The sequence below is a fragment of the Elephantulus edwardii genome, unplaced genomic scaffold (assembly GCF_000299155.1).
Source record: "Elephantulus edwardii isolate Elephantulus edwardi_28Jun2011 unplaced genomic scaffold, EleEdw1.0 scaffold00038, whole genome shotgun sequence".
Taxonomy (NCBI): Eukaryota; Metazoa; Chordata; class Mammalia; order Macroscelidea; family Macroscelididae; genus Elephantulus; species Elephantulus edwardii.
The window spans coordinates 17,248,905-17,258,043 of record NW_006399788.1 but is presented as its reverse complement, the minus strand read 5'-3'; the positions used below and the strand labels follow the sequence as shown (position 1 = coordinate 17,258,043).

Here is a 9,139-nt window from a genome sequence, read left to right as displayed (position 1 = left end):
GAGGGGAAGACCCTCTATGAGATGGATTGATTCAGTGACTGGGATAATTGGGATGGGAGTGTCAGAGACGGTGCAATTGGCACAGGACAGAGCGGAGTTTAGGGCTGTTGTACACAGAGTCGCTGAGTCGCAGGCGACTCGACGGCACATAACAACAACAACAACATCTTGACAGAAACACAACCAGATGTTCCTTACAGAGGAGGTGAAACTGAATTTTATATGCTTTGGTCACGGTGTCACAATGGACTGCTGTTGTTTTTGTTAGGTGATACCGAGTCAACTATAACTTATATAGAGATTCTGTCCTATCTTATACCATTCTCACAATCTCTGGCATGCTCATGAGTTCACTGTTACAGTCACCGTGTCAATCCATCTTGTTGAGGGCCATCTTGTCTTCTCTCACCCTCTACCTTTCCCAGTATGATGTCATTTTCCAAGTACTGATCCCTCCTGACAACCAAATTATCTGAGGGGTTTCACCATCTTTGCCTCTTAGTAGAACCCAGGTTGCATTTCCTCCCAGGAGGGGCTTGATAGTTAGGTGCTATCTAGCTGATAACAACTCATAGAGATCCTATGAACAACAAATCTTAATCCTACCCTATCTTGTACCATCCTCATGCTTCTACTATGCTCAAGTCCACTGTGACAGTCACTGTGTGAAACCAAGTTGCTGAGGGTCTTTCTATTTCTCTGACACTTCACCTTTCCCACTATGATGTTTTATCCAAGAACTAGTCCTTCCTGGCAATGTCCCCAAAGTTATGTGAAGTTTCACCATCCTTGCCTCTAAGGAGCACTTTGGCTGCACTCCTTCCAAGACAGACTTGTTTATCCTTTTGGTAGTCCATGGTATAGTACTCTTCTCCAACACCACAATTCAAAGGCATTAATTCTTCTGTAAGGCTAATTCACTGTCTAATTTTCAGATGCATACGAAGCAACTGAAAATACTATAGTTTGGATCACACATATCTTAGCTCTTAAACAGACATTGCTCTTCAGGACTCTGGAGAGGTCCTTGACTGATTTCCCCAATGCAACATGTCTTCTGATTTCTTGACTGCTGTCACCATAGCTGCTGATTATGGATACAAGTAAAACAAAGTCCTTGACAATTTCAATCTTTTCTCCATCTACCATGATGATGTTGTCTATTGGTCTAGTGGTCAGGATTTTTCTTTTCTTGATGTTGAAATGTTATCTACATTGAAGGCTGTAGTCTTTGATCTCTTTCAATAAGTATTTCAAGTTCTTTTCACTTGTCATGAGCAAGGTTTATTACCTGCATAAAGCAAAAGGGGCTAGTTCTTAGACACTATATTCTGGGAAAGAAAGAGGATTAAGGAAAGAGAGGCAGACTCCCAAAGAGATAAGCCTGACAACATGATTATAACAACAGGCTTGAGTATACGGGAGATTGTCACGAGGGTGGGAGAAAAGACTAAGTTAGAATCTTTTGTTCACATGGTCATCTAACAATAACTTTATTAGAACTTTAAAGGGCACAAGTTTATTCTTAACTCTTTATACCAATATCCAATATATTTTACTTTCCCTCTATCAAAAACATAACAAATTACTAAATAACTAAAATTACTGCCAAAAGCAACTCTACACCCATTTGTTTAATAAGCATATGGTAAAGAATCATTAAATGTTTTCAATAAACCATAAAGAGACAATCATAGAACACAGCATGGACAGAGGTGCTATCAAAAACCATATCCAATAAGAAACTTGGTTGTTATTTGTCTTATATTCAGCACTCTCAATTTAAGAAAAACTTTAATTTTATATAAAAAGGAATGATCTGAGGTCAACCTAATTTTAGAATTAAAAAAAATTGTAATTGACTTCCTCAAAGTTAAAACCAGAATGCTTTTCGCCTTTCCTTTTGTTTACAAATGTTACAAAAATTGTTATCTGTGATTTCTTACAGGCTAAGGCAAGAATCATAAAAAATTTGCCTAAGATTATAACTACCAGTAGAAAAAGCTACTGGAACATCAATCTAATATCACTATGAGAGTAAAACTATGCCAAAGCTGGGGCCTCCAGTTAATATTGTTTGTGGCAAGTATCCAAAACAACATGATGGTAAATTTCCAACTTGTTTTATTTAAATCAAAGAAAACAAGCTCTCTGAATCATTGGATTATGTTTAAATGCCTTCTGACTGAAAAGTTTTACATCATATAATCACTTGGAAAAAATCTTTACTCTGTAACAAGAATATACTGTGAACAATGTATCCTCAGCATCCTTGGATTTGCACAACTCTCCATTCGATTTCAGAGGCTAAAATCTCACAGAGAAGATTGTCCAACTTGTTCCCAAGGAGCCACTGGGGGACTCTGCTAGAAAAGCAGCTCGGCCTTTGGTTTGGCAGCAAACCACCCTAAGTACTAGGCCACCAGAACCCCAAGTTCAATTCCTAGTCAATGACCTCATGTACCAACTGACAAATCACCTGTTTGTGTGTCCCTATAATATTAAACAGGATTTAGCAGAGCTTCCAAACTAAGACAGATTAGGAAGACAGCCCTGGCAAGCCACATCTAACACTGGAAATTGTACAGATCCGAGATTCTGATCTGTTATGCAGAGGGCTATCAAGAGATTGGGGCTGACTCAAAGGCCATCAGCAAGCCCAATATAGGTAATTTCGGGAATGCTGCTGACAAGTTGCAGATTGCCCATGTTTTGAGAAAAATCTCAGTAACAAATTGCTTCTATTTGGAAAAAAATATTTTGTTTCCATTATTTTGACACAAACTTAAAATAATGGTTTAAAATAACAGAAAAATCTCCAGTTTCTATAATGTAGACAAGATATGTATAGTCTTTCATGCCTAGCTTTAGTCACTATTCAGAATTCCTGTTATTTGTGGCTCACATTACTTTTTCTTAGCTACATATTTGATAGGTAGCTCTGGCGACCTAGTGGAAAGAAACTGAGCTACGAACACAAAAGTTAGAGAGTTCACAAGCTGCTTTATGGGAGAAAGATGGGCAATATCCATCTGTGCAATTAACTGCACCTGCTGGAGGGTCAGCTATGAGTTGGGTCTAACTCAACGGCACATAACAACATGTCTGATGCAGGTATGCCAATTTCACATATAAAAAAACATAAAGACATTTTACATATATGTGAGTACATATATGGATGGGTATAACAGCCTAGACAAGATATGATTCTTACTCATAATAGATTTTTATAAACCTACTAAATTGAGAAGCTAAAATCAGCAGTTAAAAGAAAAATCTAGCCAAAGCATAGCAAAGTTACCAATACAATTAAGCAAAAAACAAAGTCAAAATATTTTTACTTAGTACTTTCGAGTTTCCTTATAAATTTTTCCCATTTTCATATAGTACATCAACAAAAGTACTCATGAAAAATAAGGTCCAAGGAGAACTTTTAATTCCTGAGTCAAACAATTCAAGTTTACAGATCTGCATATAAAAATAATGAAAGCAAAAACCACAATGAATCAAACAGAAAAGGCAAATGTATTTTTACAGGAAACACGGTAGCTTTCTAAAACATTAATAGTGGGATGGACTGAATGAATATACATAGAACACCCAAAAAGCAAAAATTAAGCACGAATATTAAAATTTTTTAAAACTACTGAAATAAGTAATACTATCCTTTGCCACAATGAAAAAAAGTGAGCTATATTACAATGCATTTTTTAATTCCAGTACTGAGATATAGAGTTCATAGCAGTGTTTTCATAAAAGCTAACAGAAAACTAAAATTTGTTTCTGCAGCAGTAAAGATGAAGCCTTAGTGAAGACAGTCAACAGAAAGATGACCCTAAAGGTTCATTGATGTATATCTGCAACCAGAAGTAGTTATACAGAAATATGCAGTACATTCAGCTAGCAACAGATTGGGTTAAAAAACAGTTTGGATTTTCAACTTCCCATAATACAGGGAACATTTTTAGAAGTGATCACATGAAAAGAAATATGTCTTTCACAGTTACGGGATGAAATTTTAAGCTGGCTGGGCACCAATGCCCTGATTTTCTCCTTTTTCGTAAACCAAATGACTTCCATATGCTGAGAATGTTTTATGTTTTAACCTGCAGTAGAGGCTTTACATCATTTTAATGCCCAATGCTTAAAATGCAACAGAATGACTCTAGCAAATGCGAGGAGGTAGTTGTGGTTTACATTTAATAATTTCAACCAAATTATTAGTAAAAAAAAATTGATGACAGCTTTTCAAAATAATTAAATTTGCATTCCCAAAGAATAAAACAATTTTTTTAAGCTAAGTATAGGTGAAAGAGAAAGCATTCTTATACGTCTTCCAGACTCCTATCAAGCCCTTTAGGTTTTTATTCTAAAATAAACATTTAACTTAAAAAACCTAGTAGTGATCATCATAATATTTTTAAGCAAGGACCTACTTCTGTTTACATTGGATTTTTCTTTAGTTTTTGCAAACGATTGTTTCACATTAAGATAAACATGAAAATAAAGAATCCTGGAGCTAAACTAAAGTTTCAGCTTTGCATGAACACAATCTATATTTTAAATTTTCAAAGTATTATTTTTTCTATTCAGGTCAATCTAAATATATATGTTATCCTCACATATAGGGACAACCTATCTGTGTGAACAACCAACTGCAAAAATTCTAAATCAAAGGTTATAAACCATACCATAAAATTATATAGTTTATCTATGTGGCATTCAGTTTTCATAGAATTGAAGGTCCTTGTGATAGATGGCAGTTTCAAGAATTAACAAGTTTGAGACCAAATATGCAAGTATGTTAAATTTTTAATAGCCTGAAAAGAAATTATGACATTCTTTCTGTTACTTAGTGATCCTTACACACACAAACAACAAAAAAAATTGGTGCATAAGAAGGCTTATTAAGCTTAAGAACTTTTGTTTCAGATGGAAGAGAGTACAAAATATATGTTCTTAAATTCTCCTGTTGCAGTGCTATTGGATATAAGCCTGTGCTGTTGCAATCCTTTTTCTTTTATAGCTTTAACTGAAATTAAGCAAAAAAAAAAAAAAAATCACAATTCAAAATTTCCAAACTTGATTTATAAACATGATTACACCTAAGTACTCAGTCTAAAGATTTAAAAATAAGTTTGATGCAAAGCACTGCAATCTATATATGATAATTACCTGTAACATAAATGCAAAATAAAAACAAATACAGATTTCTTTTCACCCTGTGATGCGTATTACAGTAAAACTCACAATCATATTAGCACAAACTAAACAAAAATGTTCAGAAGGCATTATGTCCACCCAGGAAGAGAAATGTGCCATGCCAAAGAAGGAAGAAAGGAAGGAGTTTCTGTACCTGCAAGATTCCAGAGAAATAAAGAAGTAGTCACATCACTCTATCTATATGATACATGAGGTGAAACCTCCGGAGTAATAACAAAATAGCAGTCACTTCATACCATTTAACTTCACATAGTATGGTATCTTTAATGCCAACTGCATTCTTCCCATCACTCATTCTCTCACACGAGCTTTCAGGCAAATGCGAGGCAGAACAGGGTGGGGTAGAAGATAAACACAAGCTGCGTCTTTCAGTTGCCCCCCAAATAATTTCCAACAGTTTTTCCTACTACGAATGTAAGTCACCCTATCTCAAAAGGTATACAAATCATTCTGGAGCTTTAATGGACACATACACAAAATTCAGCACTCCGGACCCCCGCCCTACACCCCGAAATCTTAAGTAATCATTAATACACTTTAAAGCGAAAAAAAGGAAATACCTCTACCTACTGTTTCGGGGTTAGGATGGGTGGAGGACTCCTTTCAAAGTAGCCCCAATAGTGTAACCAAAACACAGTTCCGGAATAAAATATTAAGAACACTTTTCCTTTCCCACCTATCTAAAGACTTAAGGATGCAAAAATCCATCTCCATACCACATCATCTCTACAATTCCCTTCCTACCCGGAGTTAGGGGTGGAGACCTGTCCAGAGGAGGGGGCGGAGGCGGGGAGGAGTGTGAGCCGGTAACGGGACACAAACGAGTTTCTAACCCCAGATACCCCGCACCACGTCGTCAGCCCGAGGTCCAGAGGCAGGACCTCACGCACAGCTCACAGCCCAGGCCCCGTACAGAGCTGTTTCCAGCTATCTAACTTCTTATCTACAGGCATTTATTCAATACAAATATATCACCCAAGTGCACGTAACACAGTTTAGTGCATAGTTACACCCACCACACAAAACCTAGACATCTTAAAATCAACTCAGTTTCCCAAACTCTAGTCGGGAGACCCCACCTCGCAGATTCAAACCTTCCGCCCATAGTGGAGGAAGCAAGGAGAAAAGAGTTGGGGAGACGCAGACGCCTTTCAATTAATGCACCTTATAAACTGCCCCACCCCTTATGCTGCTTTCGGGTCACCTACTCCGAAACCCCCTGCTCCCCACCCCCCTCAATTCCGCCGCTTAAGAGACCCTTCCTATACGATTTACTTTCTCCTCAAGACCACTGGGGGGGAAAAATTTATAACTTAGAGCGAGATAAGTGAGGGACGAGACTTGAGGTAGTCTGGCTTCAAAACCGCTCGACTCACCTCAGAATCCTTGCTGAGTTCTCTCCGCCCGGTACAGCCCCCTCCCCAACGTCCCAGTACGAAGGGCTGAGATAGGGAGGAGGGGAAAGCGGGAGGGGGAGGGGTATCTTCCGCGTGGGGCGCCCGACGGGAGGAACTGGGGAGGGGTTGAGGCCGGCACAGGAAGAGGAGAAGGGGGAGGGGAGGCCCCTATCTCCCAGTCTCCCCCTGTAAGCCTCCCTTGTCTCAATCACATCAGACTGACTGTCTTTGTCTGGTTGACAACCGCCATATTGATATCAACAGCCCCGCTCCCACCTGCTGCCGCCGGGCGGCCCTGGGAGATGTAGTTCTTGCCTCCCTTGAGTAAAAGCTCGGGACTCGGAATCTGGAAGGCTGAATGAACTACAATTCCCGGCAAGGCACGCGTCCATATGCCAACCCACAGAGAGGCGGGGAAAGGGCGTTCGAGAGCCACTGGGACTACACATCCCAGACCTCTATGAGTCCCAGGACCATATGGGGGACATGATATCATGCTGGGGTGTAAAGGGAGGTTGACGAGGCGGCGGCGATGAATTTGAGCATACGGAAGAGGAGTTCAGAGGAGAAATGGAGGGAAGAATAGAACTATATATTTTATATAAATATGCATTTGTATGACCACAGTTTCCACGAAGCAGCTAGCGGTGACTACATTTCCCATGATTCCTGGAGGAAGGGGACTGCATGTCCCGCAATGCTCTGTGTGGCTTAGTGGCGGAGATTGAACCGGAAGCCGGTTTCTGAGTCTGAGAAGTCCACTGACTGGTATTGAACAACCAAAAGTCCAATATGAAACTGGTGAGTCCCCACTCCTAGGTCAGAGGACAAAGGTGATCCTTTTGGACTTGGTCGTTTCTCCCTTGAGGAAGGAACCGTCGGAGAGGACGGGTGGTTGTTTCGGAACTAAACAGTGGGGTGGACTAAGGAAAGCTCTTTGTCGTTGTTGAGTAGATTGGAATCTCCCCTTTCTCCTTAAAACAAGCTGGGAGATCTGATTAACTCATTGTCAGCTACCTTTAGTTAGCTGATGAGACGTTGACTGTCTCATTTCTTCACCTAATGATCTGGTATTGAAACAGAAGGTGTTTGTGAGCTGCCACGTGAGTGGAACAGGAATGTTCTGTTGATAAGAGCTAAAAGCACTTCACTCTGCTCTTGTGGAAAAGACTTTGAATGAGCAGAATTAAGGAGTCCACAAATATTAGGTGGAACATAATAACTTACTGTGTTTTGTACTGTTATTTAGTTATTGCCCTTTGAATTCGGAGGGGAAAAAAGTAGCATGTGACACTGGAGAATTTTAATCTTAAACCTTAGACACAATTTAAATGGGCATTATGGCCTAGAGCTATAGGAATTGCAAGAATAGAGGTATCCCTGGAGAAATCCTTGCTTAAATCACAAAGCTCAAACACTAATAGGAAAGTGTCTCATCTTTATTTTGACCTTTTTATTTTTATCATGCTCCACACTTACTCATTACCATCCTTTTGGATCTGAATCAAAGCTGACCGTCCAGCAGATTTCCAGAGGCTGTAAATCCCACAGGAGGAAATTGCCTCTTTCTCTAGTGGAGCAGCAGGTAGATTCCAGTGCCTTGCCTTTGGATTGGCAGTGCAACTCTGTCCACACTAGACCATCAGAGCTCATTGTGCATACCAATTTAACATTAGTTTATTTGAACCTTATGGATCTAGTAATAGCATAATAAGGATAGGAAAGAAGCTGTGAAATATTGTTTTGCAGCCTTAGAATTCTACAGCCATGCTGGCAAGTTTATTTTTTGTAATTTCGGTACAAAACAATTTCTCCATTTACATAACTATTTAAATACGCTTTTCCAAAGTAGACATACTCTTCCCCATTTAATAATCATTGTGCATATGCTCTGCAGAGTGTCAGCTATCTACAGGATAGAACTCAGGTAACTATTTAGATTCAACTCTGAAACTGTCTCCACTTAAAACTGTTCATGTAAATGGAAGTCAGTATCTTAAACATTTAATAATGCAGATTTTTTGAAAATGGAAGTTGTTACTCTAAAAAAGCGTGGGATCTAAGGAAGGAGATGGAAAAAATAAGCCAAAATTATAGTTTATTGTATTAACTAAATTAGAGACATATTCAAGGTTTTGGGAGTTGAGATGGCATCTGGAGTAGTCATGGACAGCCTCGTAGGAAGGTGACATGAAGTGATCCATTGAGGGATAAGTAAGCCAGAGCCTTCCTTGAAAAGGCTTCAGCTCACTTGAGCAAAAGAGCTTGGCATTTGGTACACTGTTTTTCCTTTAATAACGCATTTGCTAAAGGCATTGGAGAACCAGGGTTAAACACTTCTGCTCTATTTAGAGATGTGAAGCATGGAAAGAAAACAGTAGTAAATTACTTTTTCTCTTAAGAACCAAAAGATGCCTGAAGTATAGGTAAAGTGTTCTATGTGCACTGTTTCCCTTATTAAAAACCATATCATTCATAACTTGTTGTGTACCTTTGAGTCCGAACCAACCCATAGCTGA

General features: G+C 39.0%; 1 protein-coding gene across 1 annotated transcript in view; it reads right to left on the bottom strand.

Annotated features, from left to right (window-relative positions):
• HMBOX1 (homeobox containing 1) overlaps nucleotides 1–6,883 on the bottom strand; it is a 361,830-nt gene extending 354,947 nt beyond the window's left edge. The window contains exon 1 of the mRNA XM_006884876.1: nucleotides 6,600–6,883. The gene's annotated coding sequence lies outside the window, so the exon portion shown is untranslated. The remainder of the gene's footprint in view (nucleotides 1–6,599) is intronic.
• Nucleotides 6,884–9,139: the final 2,256 nt, after the last annotated feature.